This window comes from Rhodamnia argentea, chromosome 6, assembly GCF_020921035.1.
Source record: "Rhodamnia argentea isolate NSW1041297 chromosome 6, ASM2092103v1, whole genome shotgun sequence".
In the NCBI taxonomy this organism is placed as follows: domain Eukaryota; kingdom Viridiplantae; phylum Streptophyta; class Magnoliopsida; order Myrtales; family Myrtaceae; genus Rhodamnia; species Rhodamnia argentea.
In genome coordinates, this window is record NC_063155.1 from 20533914 (window position 1) to 20551332 (window position 17419).

Consider the following 17419-nt stretch of genomic DNA (forward strand, 5'->3'; position numbering starts at 1 on the left):
AGTCCTCTACAGACTTCTGGGTGTTGTGCCTTTGCTAGTCTTCTGCTATTCTTCAGGTGGCCTTCACAGATGCTGCTCCTTCCTCGCGCTAGCCGCAACTTGCGTGGATTTTATGCTATTGCGGTTTGCTTCTCAAGTCAATCATGGGACTCTCCTTCTCTGTTGCTGCCGATCCATTGCTCGTTCGTCCGGGAGGCACCTTTTCTCCTCCTCCCAGCCTTGTCCTTTAGTTATTTGTTAGCTTTAGGTGTTTGGCCGCTTGTTTGGCCTTCATCCACTAGCCTGTTAGCTAATCTGCTACTTTTTCTCTCGGGTGTATTTTGCGACCGGTTCACCGTTGAACTCTCTATGTCACACTATGTGTCATGTTGAGTTCATAGTTTTTGTGATTGGTTTCTTTTGTATCTAGCTTTTGGAAGATCAATACATACTTACCTTACCAAAAATAAATAAATAAAAAAAAAAAATAAAAAAAATAAAAAGGAAATGAAAGCAAAAAAAAAATTAAAAAGAAAAAATAGGTGAAAGAGAGGAGGAATGAAAAGTGTGGAAAATGTTTTCCTCTTATCAAAATGAGGAAATCACTTTCCTTAGTTTTAAAAGTTTTTTTGTTGACCGGAAAATATTTTCCGTCGACCGCTCATTTTTCGCCCCCCAAACACTAGAAATTAAGGAAAATATTTTTCGTGAAACAAACGGAGCTTAGCATCGAATCGCTTTCATCTATTTGTTGAGTGTAGTGTCTCTAATGGAGTACAAAGAAAGGTTTTTGTTCTATCAAAGTAATCATTGAATCTCGATGTTTAATGTGATCAAAACTATCAAAAAAATGCAATCAAGTCCTAAAACTTTCAAAAAGTGTAATCGACGGAAGGACTTGATCAGCTCAATCTGACAAGTTGTTAGGACTTGATTGCACTTTTTAAAAATTCTAGGACATAATTATACTAATGTGACAAGTTTTAAGATTTAATTGCACTTTTTTAAAAGTTTAGGACTATACTTTCATAACAAGTTTTCAGACTGTCAATGCACTTATCCCTCTCTCTTTTTTGGTTGAAATGTGTTTCGAGCCTTGAAAACAACCCGATTTGATGGAAAACGAATGCAACATCAATGCAGCATTTCACTAACATGTTCACTTGACTAAAACACTATCGACATGAGATTTAAATCCTCACATTCCCCGCACATGAACAAAAGCGACCAGCAAACACACACATGACACCAGTGAACAACAAACGTACATGACCAGCGTTTGACATATTCAACCACTCATAAACAGCCAGCAACACAGTACGTCTATACGTCCAAATTTGTTCTCATTTCAATCAACTGTACACGGGAAACGACGCAGGAAGACACAACCCACACTAATTCAATTGGAAATTCATGTGTCAACTTGATCTGATACTTTTTTTCTTTCTCTGATGTTATGCTTATTGACACTGATAGCTATATGTACTCATTGAAGTTTTGTCAAAATACCACAATAACTTTGCATTTTCCTTAGTTGCTCTGCATTTTGTTAAAATACCACAATAACATCATACATTTGTAAATCGCGATCAAGAAAATCCATGAAGAACAAGTTACTATCTGCCCATGACTGCTAATGCTCAATGCAACCGTGATGACAAACTTATGATATTGAAGGATCCGAAAATCCATTAATCAAATAACAAGCCTCAAATATGTGGTTCGCAGCTATTCAACAACAACTATCAAAATCCTCTGTTACCCGACTGTCATTTTGGACAAGACGTCGTTTAAGGCTCACCCTATTAGAGGAAACAAAGGTTAATTTTCGCCAGAAATCAAGTCATATATAGAACACCGCCACGTCAATGATTTTCCGGCGAAAGTCGATCGGAAGGACCACATTGGAGTATCGCATAAAGGTTTAATACTCAATTGGCAAATTGAAACGTTTAGGATCGAATTTTGACATATGTACAATAAATTTCAAACTAATTGGACATTTTCCCCGATCTGCTGAACAATATAGATCATTCAAAGCTCCGCTCATTACTAGTCCACCAAGATGGTCTTTGCTCCTGCACGTCTAGCATGTGTTGCCACTTGTCATCACTCGTCAGTCGTCACCATCTATCAAGGCAGATCACCACATTTGACATGAACCACCATCGCTCGTTAGGATCGCCCGTCGTGTAAAAACCTAGACCAACGTAAAAGGTCGAGCTCTAGATCTACTCTCTCTCCTTCCTTAGATCTACTCTCTCTCCTTCCTTAGATCTACTCTCTCTCCTTCCTTATTGGTATATCGACTTAGGCATCAAAGGGTCCATCACTACGAAATATCAAATGCATTGACCGGTCATCTGTGGTGCAGATTGATTTTCTGAAGGAAGCTCAAGCTGGTTCCTTGGATTCCAAATCAAGCGTCAAGGAATGACATCTCAAATCATTGAAATCTCCAAATGATATTAAAATTTCATTACTCAATCGAAGTCACTCATCATACACACATTGTCCAATGGTCAACCAATCGCATTATTGCACCGTCGTGTACGGCATCGTGGGGGGACATATTGGAGGAGGAAACTTCAAGGACTCTGCCTTGATAACGTCAAGTTGTTAAATCAATAAAGCTCTGTTCTTGGACTCCCCTGTTCAACTCCTACCGTAATGTCAAAGTCCAGAGCAAACACCAGAATTAATGACTCCAAAGGGTAATCCCCTGTTCCGAATATGTGGATGACGTATCTCTGATTTCATCGTTAAACTGAATTAAACTGACCCAGAATACCACCTGATCGCAACATAAATATCAAGGATAACCAGCCCGTTCACTTAAAATTGATACGACTCTTTTATCCCATGTGGCAACATGACAAACAAAATAAGGTGAAATAAACTAAGTACGGTAAATTATCTTCAATCCTGCTTGGCTCTAAAAGAAACTGAACCTTTCATGGGAGGGAGACATGGACGCCTCATCCAAATTCAAGAGCGGCAGTATCATCTTCCTTCTCCCAACGGGAAGCTTCTTTGCCCTGGTTTTCTCAGAGGTTCAGGTCAGGATCAAGAACCGGCTCGGGAGGGGCAAGAACATGACCCTCCATTGCCTGTCCAAAGACGACGATCTGGGCGAGCAGAACGTTGCACATGGAAGCGAATTTGGGTGGATTTCAATGTGAATGTGTGGGGTGCAACTTTGTATTACTGCGACATGGGATGGGAAAATTTGCAGGATTACCATTTCGATGCGTATTCATTCGCTAGAGACTCGGTTCAGTGCGATACACAGTGCTTGTGGCTTGTCTCTGAGGAGGGCATGTATGGCTTGAATGGGCAAACTGGGTTTTGGGAGTACATTTACCGGTGGCCAAGTTGACAAGATTTGAACTCAGTTGGGATATTTCATTTCACATATAATTGTCTGAATGTCCCAACATCTTACGTGATGCTTTTTCTTCCTTTGAGAGAACATTGCCATAAGAATCACCAAAACTTTCAATTCAGAATATGTCGAATTCAGCAAAACCATCAATTTTTTTTTTTCAAATCCATCGGCCGAGCTATTACACTGTGATCTCACAGAAAGGTAAGCTGTTCACACTCCCAGACCACAGCAAAAGCTTCAGTTAAATCTACTTCAGTCTGTTTGACAGAAGGTATGGAAATCATTGCCGTATCTCATTTGCATTGAGCTGAAAAGGGAGCAAATCCAATACATAAACTGATGGATTCGCATTTGAATCAAGAGTTCTCTTGACAAAGAAAACACAATCGGGATGAACAAAACTAGCAATCAGAATTCAAAATTGAAGACCATGTTCTCGGGCCGCTTCCGCGAGAGCTTCCACACTTCCATGGTAGGGATATCCACCTCGGTCGAAGGCGACCCTCGTGATTCCTTCCTCCAAGCACGACTTCTCGAGGATTTCACCCACTCTCCTTTCCACTTTTGATGCCAACAAGTTACAAGGATGAGAGTTTCTTTAGCAATAGAGGATCTGCATTCTGGAAAGAAATAAATCTCAAGCCGTGGCAGAATTTCTTAAGTTTGATTCTATTTATTGTCTCCAAATGCACATGGATTGCAGAAAGAAATCTACAGGAGACGAAAGAAACTAGACAAGTAAATAATCAGTAACCCCCAAGGTGTACACTGTGTGATCAAGGGCTCGGTTTGAAGAAAGAAATCAGTGACCGCCTTGATGATGACCAAACTTCTTCAATTGAATTATGTACATTGTTCCATAGTTTATTCCTTAGGAGACCCTCTAAACACATTAGCACAAAATAAAGTACAATAAGAAATTAGAGATATACATATACAGTGCCTCGCTCAGCTTGGCCTCGTGGAAAAGATTTGTCTGCAATTGATTAACATGCTGCAAAGATAGATCACGTTTGAGGGGACAGTCATGAACTTTCCTACATTGTGTGTTAGATATTATTCATTTGTCAAATATGAGCACAATATGATGTCAAGATTTTAGTACTTTATTTGTTAAATGTGAGCCAACGATGAGATATGTTTCGTTGAAATAGTTTGTTATCATGAAAAGAGATATTGTTGGATATGAAAAGAAGTGATTGTTGACATGAATAGAATTTATGGTTGATCGTGAAAAGTGATGTTTAATCATTAAATGTGATAATGGTGGGGATAAGGTACCTATTCTCAAGACATATGTTGATTGGTCGTCCGAAAATAGGACCAAATCATACATTATTCATTACAACTGGTCATGCGATAACAACCTATTTTTTCCAAGTTTTTTTAATTGTCGAACAATCTGTTTATGTAACTTCACATCCATTTTCATGGTCATCCTTGATGATCATTACAGTTAGGATCATTACATCTTCTGACTTCATCTCAAAACATGTAAATAGACTCGTTCAAGAAAGCAACGTCATGTGGTTGTGCATGAGGGACCTGATATTTCTAGACGGGGTGGGTTTCTTATTTTGGTGTTCACATCAGTTGCTAACGGGACTTGCTCCTCGGGTGTGTACATGGTTACCAGAGCTATCTGTGGAGCAATGCAGTGAGTGCAAGGATGCAGAAGAATGGTACGCTAGGCACTGCATCAAAAAGACACGTTTGAAGTAATCTTTTTGTATCCTCTGTTTCAGAACAATCATTTGGCTCTGTTTTTCACCCCATGGCAGGATCAGACCAAGTCGTGGCAGGGGACATAGTACATCACCAAGAACACAACGATGAGAATGTGGAAGAAGTTGTTTCAGCATAGGGAAATGATGATTCCTCTGATGCCTATGATCGCGTTCATTTGGATGAGACATCTGAAATGGATCTTCCGGTGGACGGTCAGAACTAAGTTATCCGTTAAGGTCAGAATTAAGTTATTTGTCGTTCATGACTATCTGCTAATTCACAGCCTTTCTAATATCCAATAAACCAAGGAACTATCTGGCAACGAACATCGGCAAGTATCTTTTCTCATGCTTCTGTGCATAGAATTTTCTTCCAACTAATTGAAAGGAATGATATAAATGGAATGAAGGGGTCGCCAACCCCTAAGCAGAAGTCATTTAGGAAACTGACTCGTGTAAAATAAAACGCACCTGCATCTATGATCTAACATCCTCAGTAATTTTCAGTTCTGGCCATTGTTGCCACTACTAAGTAGACAACATCTAAGATTTAAGATGATGGCTCCTGAATTTTTTGCAGGCTTTGACTTCAGAGGATATTACTTCCGATGAGACCGTCCTTCCCATGCCAGGGGAAGGGAAGACTTGTCCAGTCCAACCTGCATTGTCCGTTCTGAAAATGGAAAGAAGTAGAATACTCCTGCTACAACTGACATTGTCTATGATTTTCTGTGGCAGTTCAGGAGTAACATACCCAAATAATGATCGTTGCAGACATTTATGAGGATTTGGTGAAGGTCAGATGCTTCTTGGGAATTCAACGATTATCATTCAAATGCATTTTGTCTGCATCCTATTATTTGTTGCATTTAAGTGTGAATATTCAAAATTCGATGGATCAAGGACTTGAAGTTTACACCCACCCCGCAACACAGATTTGATGAAACTGAAACAAATTTCAAAATTCAGAAACACTCTATGCATGTAAAGCACAGAGTTCCCCCTGTTCCACTGGAATTTCCAAAACACGTTTAGGATGCTTGTGTGATCCAGTCAGATAGGAGAATGGCCCTTTTAGCTTGAGTGGACTTAGGAGACCTAAAGTTATGCCGAAAATTAAACTGCATGATGATTGCTCGTATTTAATTTTCGGCAAGAATTTTTTATAATAGGGGGAGAAAGATAGTTCTAAAGAGAACTTGGCTTGGGGCAGCAAGTGTAAAGTTTCTTCTACATTTCTGGATATTCTCTAACCTTTGTTTGTTCATTTGGATACACACTAATTCAGCTTATTTTGGTATGTCATAGGGAATTCTCTATAACACGTATGACAGGAGGTTGGAGGCCGGTTCGTCAGTAACCAGTGGGCTAATTAATGGTGTGATCTGGCTTTTCCTGTTATTTTCTGCCCCCATCTTTCTCAAATACCAGATATGAAAATTCTGAGATTTTTCCTCTCCGCAACATTGTTTTCTGCCGGTGCAGGGAGATGCTAAGATGCGGTGATTATAGTGTACCGCTGGCCAAGACTGGTTTAGACAAATTTACCAAATTCAACCCTCTCAGGGTAGTTGAAGGGAAGGATGTTCTCAGTGGAAACGAAGACAATAGCCCATTAAATTCTGTAACCCCGTCTCGTGAGAACGGTGTGAATGCTTCAGTAAACGCTGGTGAAGCTCGTATCTTGGACAGAGATGAAATTCATATGGCTCTAAAGCGGCGGCTCACGCTTCCATCATCTTCCTACCCGACAATGGCCATAAGAGAGCTGCTGAAGACATCGACTTCTGTAAGCATGCCACTGAAAGTTCTTCGTTCTCTTCTTGGATTACTCGAAGGAGATTCACTAAAGGCGAAACAAGGTGCAGCCCTTATTGCCAGAGATCATGCAGAGACCCAAAGAAACGAGAAAAGTGGGCAAAGTGAAGATAGACAAACATCAGGACAGGAGTACAGTAAAGTAATGCCAAAAGTCACAGTTTGACCCTCCAGCATCTTGAGAAAGCATTAGTTTCTTCTTGAGTTTGGAAAAGTTGCCTCCACAATTGCATGGGTTTAGAAGTGAGCCAATTTGATACAAAGAAAAACCAGAACAGCACACATATTTAGGCTGTTCATCAAAATCCTTTCTTGATTTTCAGAGTCAAACCGGTCTGAGCTCAACATTTCCTGATACTGGTCGTCTTTCGTGGAAGCCTAGGTGAGGCTACTGGAGTGTAGTCTTTTGCTACTGGTAGGAAACCTAGGCAGTCTATGAGTCTTGCCATTTTAAGATGGCAGTTTTAGGAGCTGTTCTAACTTCCAATGGGCTTCTCCCATCCCCACAAACAGCCTCATTAGCTAACGTGATAGGACCAATTGCCTGGGGTGCATCCGATTCTCTTCAACGTTTTCTTGAGTGTTGAAATTTGATGGGTGAACTATGCAATGCAATAGTCAGAAAGTCTTACCAGAGGCTTTGAATTGTTCATACTGACAAAACTGAAACTTGGGTCATTATGCATTTGCAGGGGTTGCCTTTCACTAAACATTGAACCACAAAACATGCCCATTCTGCATTGAAGTGTCGCAAATACAATTGAAAAAACATAATTTAAACACACTTTGCAAAATTCCTGGCATCACATATTGGCACATATCTTTTCATAGCCTCCTTCCCAGCAACCGCCGTCGCCACCACTGCAAGCCCTCCAGCCACCCCAGCTGATCTATTATAATAGAAGGAATTGAAGAAGTTGCTGGAATTTGAACAATGAGTTACCAGGTTGATGTATGGATTAGAACTTAGACAACCGATGCAAAAGTAGAGTTTCTCCCCAATGGGGGTAGGGTATTGGTGTACCGTTATAGGTGTAAATAACTGAAGGGAAGGTAATAATACGGCGGCTCACAGTTTAACTAAACAGGTAATGCCTTCCTGATCTCAACTGAACGAATTTCGTCTTCTTAACACCGATCTACTTGTAAAGGCTATCATTTCTATAGTTATTTAGAAAGTAGAATACACAATAAATCGCAGCGTGCAAAATAAAGAGCGGGAAAAGAGCATACCACTTTTCACCAATGTGGTAATTACGCTTACACCAACGCTGTATATTCCAGTTAGGCCTAGTTAATTGGCTAATTGGGGTCACAGTACACTTTAAAGCATTCGTCATAAAGAAGGATTTTGTTAGAAAGTGATTTAGGGGCACGTTCTAATACACTGATTGTGAATTATACTTTGAATTGTTTTGCTAGAAAATCAAATCATTCATTGATCATCTAAAGAGCCGTACAAGAAGACACTATTTGTTGGAGAAACGGGAGGACCGGGTTACACCAATCCTGACCTCTCCTGGAGTAGAGCAGAGCATAGACCAGGGGCGGAATCTCCCAAGGACAAGGCGTGAGAGGGCAGAGCAGAACATCAATGGCTAACGTGCAATGACTTTCATTGACAATGTTTTGAGAGCTCCAGGTCCTTTTCCGAGGTTGCTGGCAAGACGGATGGCCACTGCTTCAACTTTGACCCAAGGCACAAAAGCGCCAAACGCTCTGAGTTGGGGATTTTAGTTGTGAATTTATACAGTTAAACTAGGGTAAAAGAAAAAAGGAGAAATCTCATCTCTGTTTTGCAACTGCTCGTACAAGACACTACCGGCCGATGGCATAACTGGCTCCCACAACGATATAAAGTGAACTTAGGCTTTCTAGATGGTTCCACAATCATGTTGATAGAACATCAGGAATACCATGGGAGCCCCGCGAACATGGACACTCAAGGGTCATGCTCCTCATCGAAAGAGGTACGTTTCTCATCCAAGCGCCAAAAGGACTTCACTCTTGACTAAAACGAGTGTTCACTTGACCTAAGAGGGTTGCACCTGGCCTCTAAGGAATGTGCACTAGACCTGAATGAGAGCGTGTATTATCATGGGAAATATGTCATTCACCGTAATAAAGCAAGTAATTTATCGTGAGGAGGGTGCACTTCGCCCTAAAGAGCATGCACCTTATTTAGAATGGGACTGCATTTGATTATCAACACGAACCTTGTAATTTCTCCATAAACAAGTATCTCTTCACACATTCTATTTAGCCGGTTCAAGAAATGAAGGGCCGGACAAACAACAAGAAGTATTGTGCGTTCGAAGGGGAGGAAGAAGGAATCAAACGTCAGCCTCTCTCTACCCTCTTCACCATGTGCAGTTAGCACGCCCCATGTGCAAAGCGTCGAAAAAACAACCATAACATGCAAAAAAAAAGGCAAAGAAAATTGGAAAGTAATATATATGGGGGAGAGAGTAATAAACAAATTATCCGTGCAAAAGACCAATGAAAACAGAGAAGTAAATATGGATTTGTTTCACTGGAAATATCCGCGACTAAAGATCTTTCACCGCAAGCGTAGAGCTCTCGGATTCATTGTTTTAAACGGGCTCTTGTGGCAATTCCGAACATAAAGTAAGTAAATGGAAAAAAGTGATAAACAGTGCGATAAGTAAAGTGCAGGGAAGGTAAATGCTTGACAAGATAAATTACAGACCAAAAGATAGATTTGTTTGATTGATTGATGATCTTTTATAAAGAGATGTCCCCGACTATTTATAGGCAAGTACAAGATAAAAGCATTATCAGCGGTTTCTTCATGTTTGTATTTTCCCAAAACTTTCGGATCTGCCTCGGTAACTGCTCTCCTTATCCCTAAGATAGTTTAAACGCATATTCAACCGCTCCACGTCACCGTCGGCGCTAGTATCGACATAATGTGTCTCCGACATTTTCCTTGAATCGAGCTTTGGTGCTGTATCTCAGCTGCCAATATCCACATCTTATTGAGCCTTATGACTCCCGTGGGCTTTGCGATCAATTAAAGGCCCAAGCCGATTTTCGATGACATCGGGATTATAAAAGTGTGATTCCTTGGGTTGAACGCCCCATGTGCAAAGCATCGGAGTAACAACAACATAGAAATTACAAATGAAATAGCAACGAAATTTCAAGAGTAATAAATATGGGGGAGAGAGAGAGTAATGAATAAATTAATTCGTGCAAAAGACCAATGAAATTAGAATTACTTCCTGCCGCAATTTCCTTCTGTCGATGCTTTGCACATAGACCTGCAGCCAGAGGAATATTTCAAGAAAAGAAGCGCGGGTTTGGAACCCAACCTATACAAGGTGTTAGGTCTCGATCTTGCTTGATGGTGCCTCTCTCGATGATTGTTGAGTCAACATTGATTTCGTGCTTGAGTTGGAGGGCCCTCCCTCCCTCCATCCATCCATCCATTCATCCATGGAGTCAAGTAATTTGCTATCGCAAATTGTTCCGCCGCCTATATCATCTGATGCTTCTTGTTTCTATGAATTGGTTCTTAGTCTGAGTCAATCTAGTTTTTGACAGATGTCGCTTCCTCAGAGAGGAAATAAAGAAAGACCGATCAAATCTTGAAATTTCTTCAATCGAAGTCCCCAAATCGGCCTTTGTCTATGTGCAAATTCTTTTTAAATAGACGAGACAGTCCGGAAACTATAGAATTTTTTCCGAAAATCCATCTACATCATTGGCCTCCGAGTCCATGTTGGTTCAGGGAATACCAACTCGAGAACTTCACCCTTCTTTCGATGCTTTGCACATGGGCCTGCAACCCGAGGAATCAAACTTTTATGATCCATATTTACTTCTCTATTTTCATTGGTCTTTTGCACGAATTAATTTATTTATTATTCTCTCTCTGTCTCTCTTTCTTTCCCATTGCATATTACTCTTCAATTTTCTTTGCTATTGCATTTGTAATTCCTATGTGGTTGTCGTTCCTTCGATGCTTTGCCCATGGGGCGTGCCAACTGCACTTGGTGAAGAGGGTAGAAAGAGAGAGAGAGAGAGAGAGAGAGAGACTGACGTTTGACTCCTCCGCGTGCGCACTACTTCTTGTTGTCGTTGTTGTCTGGCAACCATTTCTTTAAACAAAAACCCAGACGACGGAGAAGAAAGAGGGGATGAGTATAGACCACAGGACTCCGTAACTTAACCTTAGTTAAGGTCTCAATTAAACACCATTCAATTTCTTGGGAAGCTACAAATATTTTTAAAAAGAGACTGGCCGGTGGCGTCAATCAAGACAAGATGGATGATTTTTTGTGTTTTATATCTACTTTACTCATTCAGTCACCATCACCAGTGTCTTGAGTCTCGGTTCTTTCCTTCACCGCTAATGGACACACCTCGAATATATACTAGTCTTGGACCCACTCCTTGGCTGCCAATATTAGCATAAGGAAATAAATAAACAACATAGAGGTGAGCAGCAGGGTGAGGCAGGAAAACTTGGTGGAGATAGAGATGAAGAGGATGTGACCTTTAATTTACATAATTTTAGTTTTAAATCCTCTAGAAGTGGATGGAGCCATTTAGGGGTGAATATAATGCCACCTTTTTCTAAACTTATTATTGTTTAAAAAAGACTTTGTTATCGAGTCTTTCTGGGTACTTGTTAAGCAATCGACAATGGAGTTTTTTTGAAGCTCTCGATGCATTTTCTTATTGTATTATGTGAATCGATACTTAGAAATTGATTTTTGAAAGTAAATATGCCTTTTTGACCAAAAAATCAAGAAACGTGGCCGAAGATGCTCGCTAATGATCCATTTTCACAAATTGAGCATTAATTTAGCAAACCTAGTGGACATATAAAATTGAATTTATATCGTTAGATCAGATAAAATCCATATGAGGCCTACCTTTTTCAATGGTTCAACAATTATCATTGGATCCATCAAAATAAATGGACTGTTGCCTCGAAGTCCATTTTTCAGTGTAAGTGGATTGAAGAGATGCACGCTAAGACAAAAGCCATCTCGGTCTAATTGGAGTACTTCGATGCTTAAAAAGTTTTTGGTTCACACCTTCATTTGATGCTGTTGTCCTGGAAATAAGAACTTGTGTTTCCACTCCATCAGGCGACGCGCTCGCGTAGAATCAGGCGAGGGTTGCTGGCCTTCCGGCCTAACATGTCAAAGTAAAAAAGAAAAGAAAACAACAAAAATTATTCACGTTAGCGCCAGCCGACCATCCTATGGCTTCCCCATTAGCGATTTCCGTTCAAAATTATCCAGATGGATTTAATTAGCAAAACATGAAAATTTTTAGGACTCAATCAAAAAAATCAAAAGGTTTAGAGCTATATTGACAAAAGCGCAATAAGTTTAGGACTTTTTAAACAAATTTCCTTTCCGAAATCGCTACGTAAACTACCTATTTTTTTTTTTTTTTATCTGTAACTACCTAACTTCTATGATTGTGTTTGGTCATCTTAATAAACTTACCGACTTTCTCATGTTCAATTTTGAGTTTGAAGGATGATAAATCTTGCAATGTACCATACCACGTCAGGAGTACAATGAATATGGTCAAGTCTAAATAACTTAAGATATGGAAAAACTGAGGGAGTAGAGAATCAAATCAGTCGGCAGTCAGAACATAGGGTCGATTTTGTCGGACTATTATCACTTATGTCACCCGGCGCGCTCCATTTGTAGAGATCACTAAGCTAGATGATTTTAAGAACAGTCATATGGTGCTTAGTATTCCAATTTAATAATGGGTCTGTGCTTTTTTCACTCCTCGTTTGGTTTTGACACTCCCTATCATAATGTCTTGACCATATCTCTATCCCTCTTTTTTTTTTCCCTCTCTCCATTTCTTTCCTTGGGGGTCTCACTTTCCTTTTCTTTCCACACCTTTAGTGTCCTACTAGCACCAGCTAGGGGTGTGCATGGTCCAGGCCGGTTCGGTCCTGGTATGGAACTGGAGACCGGACCAATAGTCCCAATCCCCAAATTTTCGAGATCAAGGACTGGACTAGGATTGGATCGGATCGAGACCAGTGATCCGATCCGGCCCAGGCCCCAGTCCCGGCCTAGTGGGATCGCTAAAATCTAACCCTTAAAATACAATATGCTTCGATTGTATGTTAATTTACAATCTATACTCCCGGTTGAATAAAAAAACATGCTGGTCCAGTTTGCTCACCTTCATAATGAAGGCGTGTCTTCACATAATGGTAAATTTAACAATAACATTGGTCTAACTTTTGACATAATAGAGATATATAAAGAATGAAATCAAAAAAACTTAGCTGGTAAAGACATACTAATAATGATGTTGTTCACTAAACAGATTCCACATACAAGCAGGTGTACGAAACAAAATACAGGATTACTCATTGAAATGAACAACAGAAACGCATGAACAATAAGAAATTGCTACCACTATATTAAATTAATTGATTGAATCATTTCTTTCTAGAAAGAACATGCCAGGAGCATACACTCACCACACAATGCCTTGGAACAGACCATAATAAATTGGATATATCGCATTCATAATATTGAGGGGATGTTCGAGTTTCAAGAATGTACTGCCTAACAATGAAAATGGCTCGAGAAATGAACATTGAAAACAAATGAAAACTTCATTTTTTTTAATTGTATATATATTATTATATATATTATGGGTGGTCCGGTGTGCTCGGGTCCGGCCGGTCCGGGCCGGTTCCATCCACCTAGAACCGAGGACTGGACCGCCCGGTCACCGGTCCTATTTATTGGGACCGGGACCGGACCAACCCTCCCGGTCCAATCTGGTCCAGTTTGCTTACCCCCTGCACCAGCAGTCCCTATTCCCTTATTTCCATTTTTTCGCCTCACACACCTTTTCATTCTCTCCCATTTTTTTTTTCTCAAAAAACATTTAAATGCAATCAAACTTGATTCTTTCTCTACCCTCTTCACCATGTGCTGTTGCAGGCCGCCTGTGCAAAGTATCGAAAGAACAACAATAACATACAAAATATAAATAAAATTGCAAAGAAAAATGGAAAGTAATATCTATGGGAAGAGACAGAGAGAGTAATAATTTATTTATTCGGGCAAAGCGAGCAACGAACGTAGAGAAATAATATATGAATCATAGAATTTCGAATCACGCTTCTTTCTTTCCATGCTTTTCAGATGGGACCTGCATCTGGGAATGGTGGAGAGGGTAGAAATGGAATAACGTTTGATTCCTTCTTCATCTCCTTCGCGCAATAATTCTTCTTGTTGTTTGGCTCCTACTTCTTGAAGGGCTATGCCAGGAAGATGGTCCGTCAAAGTGACGAAACCACGCTAACTGTCCATTTCAGAATATGAACTTTTGGCAACTTCTTTTTGGCAAGCATATCATGGGAATGTGTGGTATGCGTGGATCTGTCACTGTGGCAAATTGTCTTCTTAGCTTTCTTCTTTCTTTGACCAAGGAACTATTTACAATAACTGTTTGTTTATTTAGTGGTCAAGTTGTGTCTGAACCAACTTCCAAACATTTCGACTAGTCCATCTCCTTTGGCCATCTTAAGAGGGCACTCCTCCATATTGGCCGATTTTTATGATATGATGCCACAACAAAAGCTATAATTTTGTAATCTAGCCATTTTTTGTTCTAACAAGTCCATTTTCACACACTATAATTAGGGATGTGCAACCAGACCGAGTAGACCTTGGAATCGGACCGAACCGCCCGAAAAACCAGTCTGGTTTTTGGTTCCCGTTGGAACCTGTTGAAACCTGTACGATTCCCGATTCCTGGTGAAGTCCTAACCAAAACCGGACCGCTTTTGGAACCGGTTTTAGCTATAGTAAAAAAAAAACCTAGTTTCTTTAAGTTGAGCAATATCTTTATAGATGAACGGCGAATGAAGTTTTATAATTTATGTTTTGTATTACGTGCGTGAAGTTTTTATCATTTATAATTGGATGTGATGACGTGCTTGGACTTTTCATCGTTTATAATTGCATGTGATTGCATGTTTGAACTTTTTATTAGTTGTACGTGACTGCATGTTCGTCTTATGCATTGTTGTTTTTGGCGGATAGGGATTTATGTTGTTCATCTTTTACTTTGAACCATTTTATTACTCATATTATTTTTTTATAAAAAAAAATGAAACCAAAAAAGGAAAAGGAAAACAGGTTCTCGGGTAAAACCGGAATAACATGGTAGATCCTAGGTTCTAAAAAGCGAGAACCGGTTATAACGGGGTAGATTCCAAGTTCCAAGTCTAAAATCTACCCACCCTAGAACCGATCACCCTTAGCTATAATGATATGGTATGAATAATTCAATATCAAATTCTATCTATTTGAATGGATGGTGGACATGTTGAAGTTAGGCAGCTTCTCTCTTCCTCCTGAGACAAAACTAAGCATACTCTAATATGATCCCTCGGACCACATAAAAGGAGGAAGCTTCATTATGGATATAATCATTTCCAAAAGGGAAAAAGAGAATGGAGCTTGAAGGTTTGCAATTTAATACGATCTTCGGCCACTGAATTTTTTGCCGCTAATGTAATGCGTAATGTATCTTACTGAGATCGAAGCTAGGCAACAATGACTCTGATGAAGAGAAAGTAGCAATTTTTTTCTGGCCATCACTTAAAGGTGATTTTGTCATCTAAGTCTTTCTGGACACTTGCTGACTGGGCAAATTTTACAGCTTTTAATGCATTGAATTGCCGTGCAATATGGAACTATGGTTAGGAACCATATAGTCAATGGTTATATGATCATATCGGTCCATATAAACTAGGTTATATATTGATTTCGCCTTCCTATGATACTTTGAATGGATCGAGTTCACGAGGCTGCATCAATAAGAATGATGATGCCACGATCTATGTGATGCATGACGATGATGGATGGGTGCAAAAAAGGAGTGGGAGAAAAATTGAAGGAACAGCCCTTTTCTGATTCCAGCCTTTGGTGTCTTTAATCATACCAACTCATTCCCACGAAATTAAATCGAATGAAAGGAAAGAATGGTTGTGCCGAGGATGAGAAAGAGCAGAATTAGATCAAGAACGAGGAGAGGCGAAGAAGGTGTAGAGATTTGAATGCGAGAAAGAATGACGGAAAAGGGAGTATCAAAGAGCAATCCATGGAAAAAGAAACGCAGAAACTTTTTTCCGGAAACTTTCATTATAAACGGTCAAGATTTAGCACTAGCAATTCAAGGATTTTAGAACCTTAAACAAAGACCCAGACGACGGGGAAGATAGAGGAGATGGTTATGGACCATGGAGCTCAGTAACCTAACCTTAGTTAAGGACTTAACTAGAGGACCAATCAATTCCTTGGGGAAGCTGGAAACTTGGTAGCAAATTGCTCCAAGTCATCATCGGTCAAATCTAAGGGTGCTTTCGTTTGAGTGAAAGAATTTTCGAAATATTTTTTCGGACTTTCACTCGCTTGGTTTAGCCAAAAACAACTTAGTCAATGGAAAATTCACCTACAAAATTAGAAAAATGAATTCCTAAATCTAAAGAGGTGAAAATACTGTTCGAAATTGCTCATCTTGAATTTTTTTAATACATTAATATTCAATATTAGTTAATTATTTATTTTTATTTTCTTTCTTTTTCTATTTTCGTCTCCCTCTGCCACAGCCCGTCGCTGGCCGGTCGCGGCAGAGAAAGAAGGAAAAAGAAAAAAGAAAGAAAAACTAAAAAATAAAAAGTTAGTTAAAAGTTCTATTTTTTTTCTTTTACCTGAGATAAAGTGATGAAATTGAAATGATTTTTCAAATGCGATTCAAGTACTAGAAAATATTTTCCGTCATATATCACCAAACAAAGAAAGACTAATTATTTTTTCGGTTTATTTTTTCAAAAATTAATTTCTTTTAAAATGAAAATTTCCCCAAATAAACGTATTTTAAATAACAAAAAAAGACCGTAGCCGGCCACCTTAATCAAGACCAGAATAGTGAACTGATAAACAATCAAGTAATACCAAAGGTGACCTATGAAAATGGGCATCTACTTTACTGGTCAGTCCCCACCATCAATATCTTATTCTCAATTCCCCAATCACCGCTAATGGGTGAAGCGTGCTGACTTGGTGAGATAGAGACGTTGGGGGAGGGCACCCTCAATTTGCATTACTTCGAAGTAGAGTACTTTAATGCATACAAGAATAAACTTTTCATGCTGGTGTCCTGAAATTAAGAACTTCGGTTTCCTCTCCGCTCAGTACACTTCGTTTCAACCATCCGAGCGCTCTTGCTTAATCCTCCGCCGCTCCCAAACCAAGCCATGCCCATCGCAGAGCTCTTTCTTGGAGCCTTCCTTCAGGTGCTGTTTGATAGGTTGGCCTCTCGCGAGCTGCTCGACTTCGCGCGGCGCCAGGGGATCGATGAGCTGCTGAAGAAATGGGAGAAGTCGCTAACCAGTATCGATCAGGTGCTGGTTGATGCAGAGGATAGGCAACTGGCTGGCAATCGCGGGGTGAAGTCGTGGCTTGAA

The 17419-nt window shown here is 39.9% G+C and overlaps 1 protein-coding gene across 1 annotated transcript in view; it reads left to right on the forward strand.

Moving 5' to 3' along the window:
- Positions 1-17419, forward strand: part of LOC115734345 (putative disease resistance RPP13-like protein 1) — a 30352-nt gene that overhangs the window by 8873 nt on the left and 4060 nt on the right. The window lies entirely within an intron of this gene.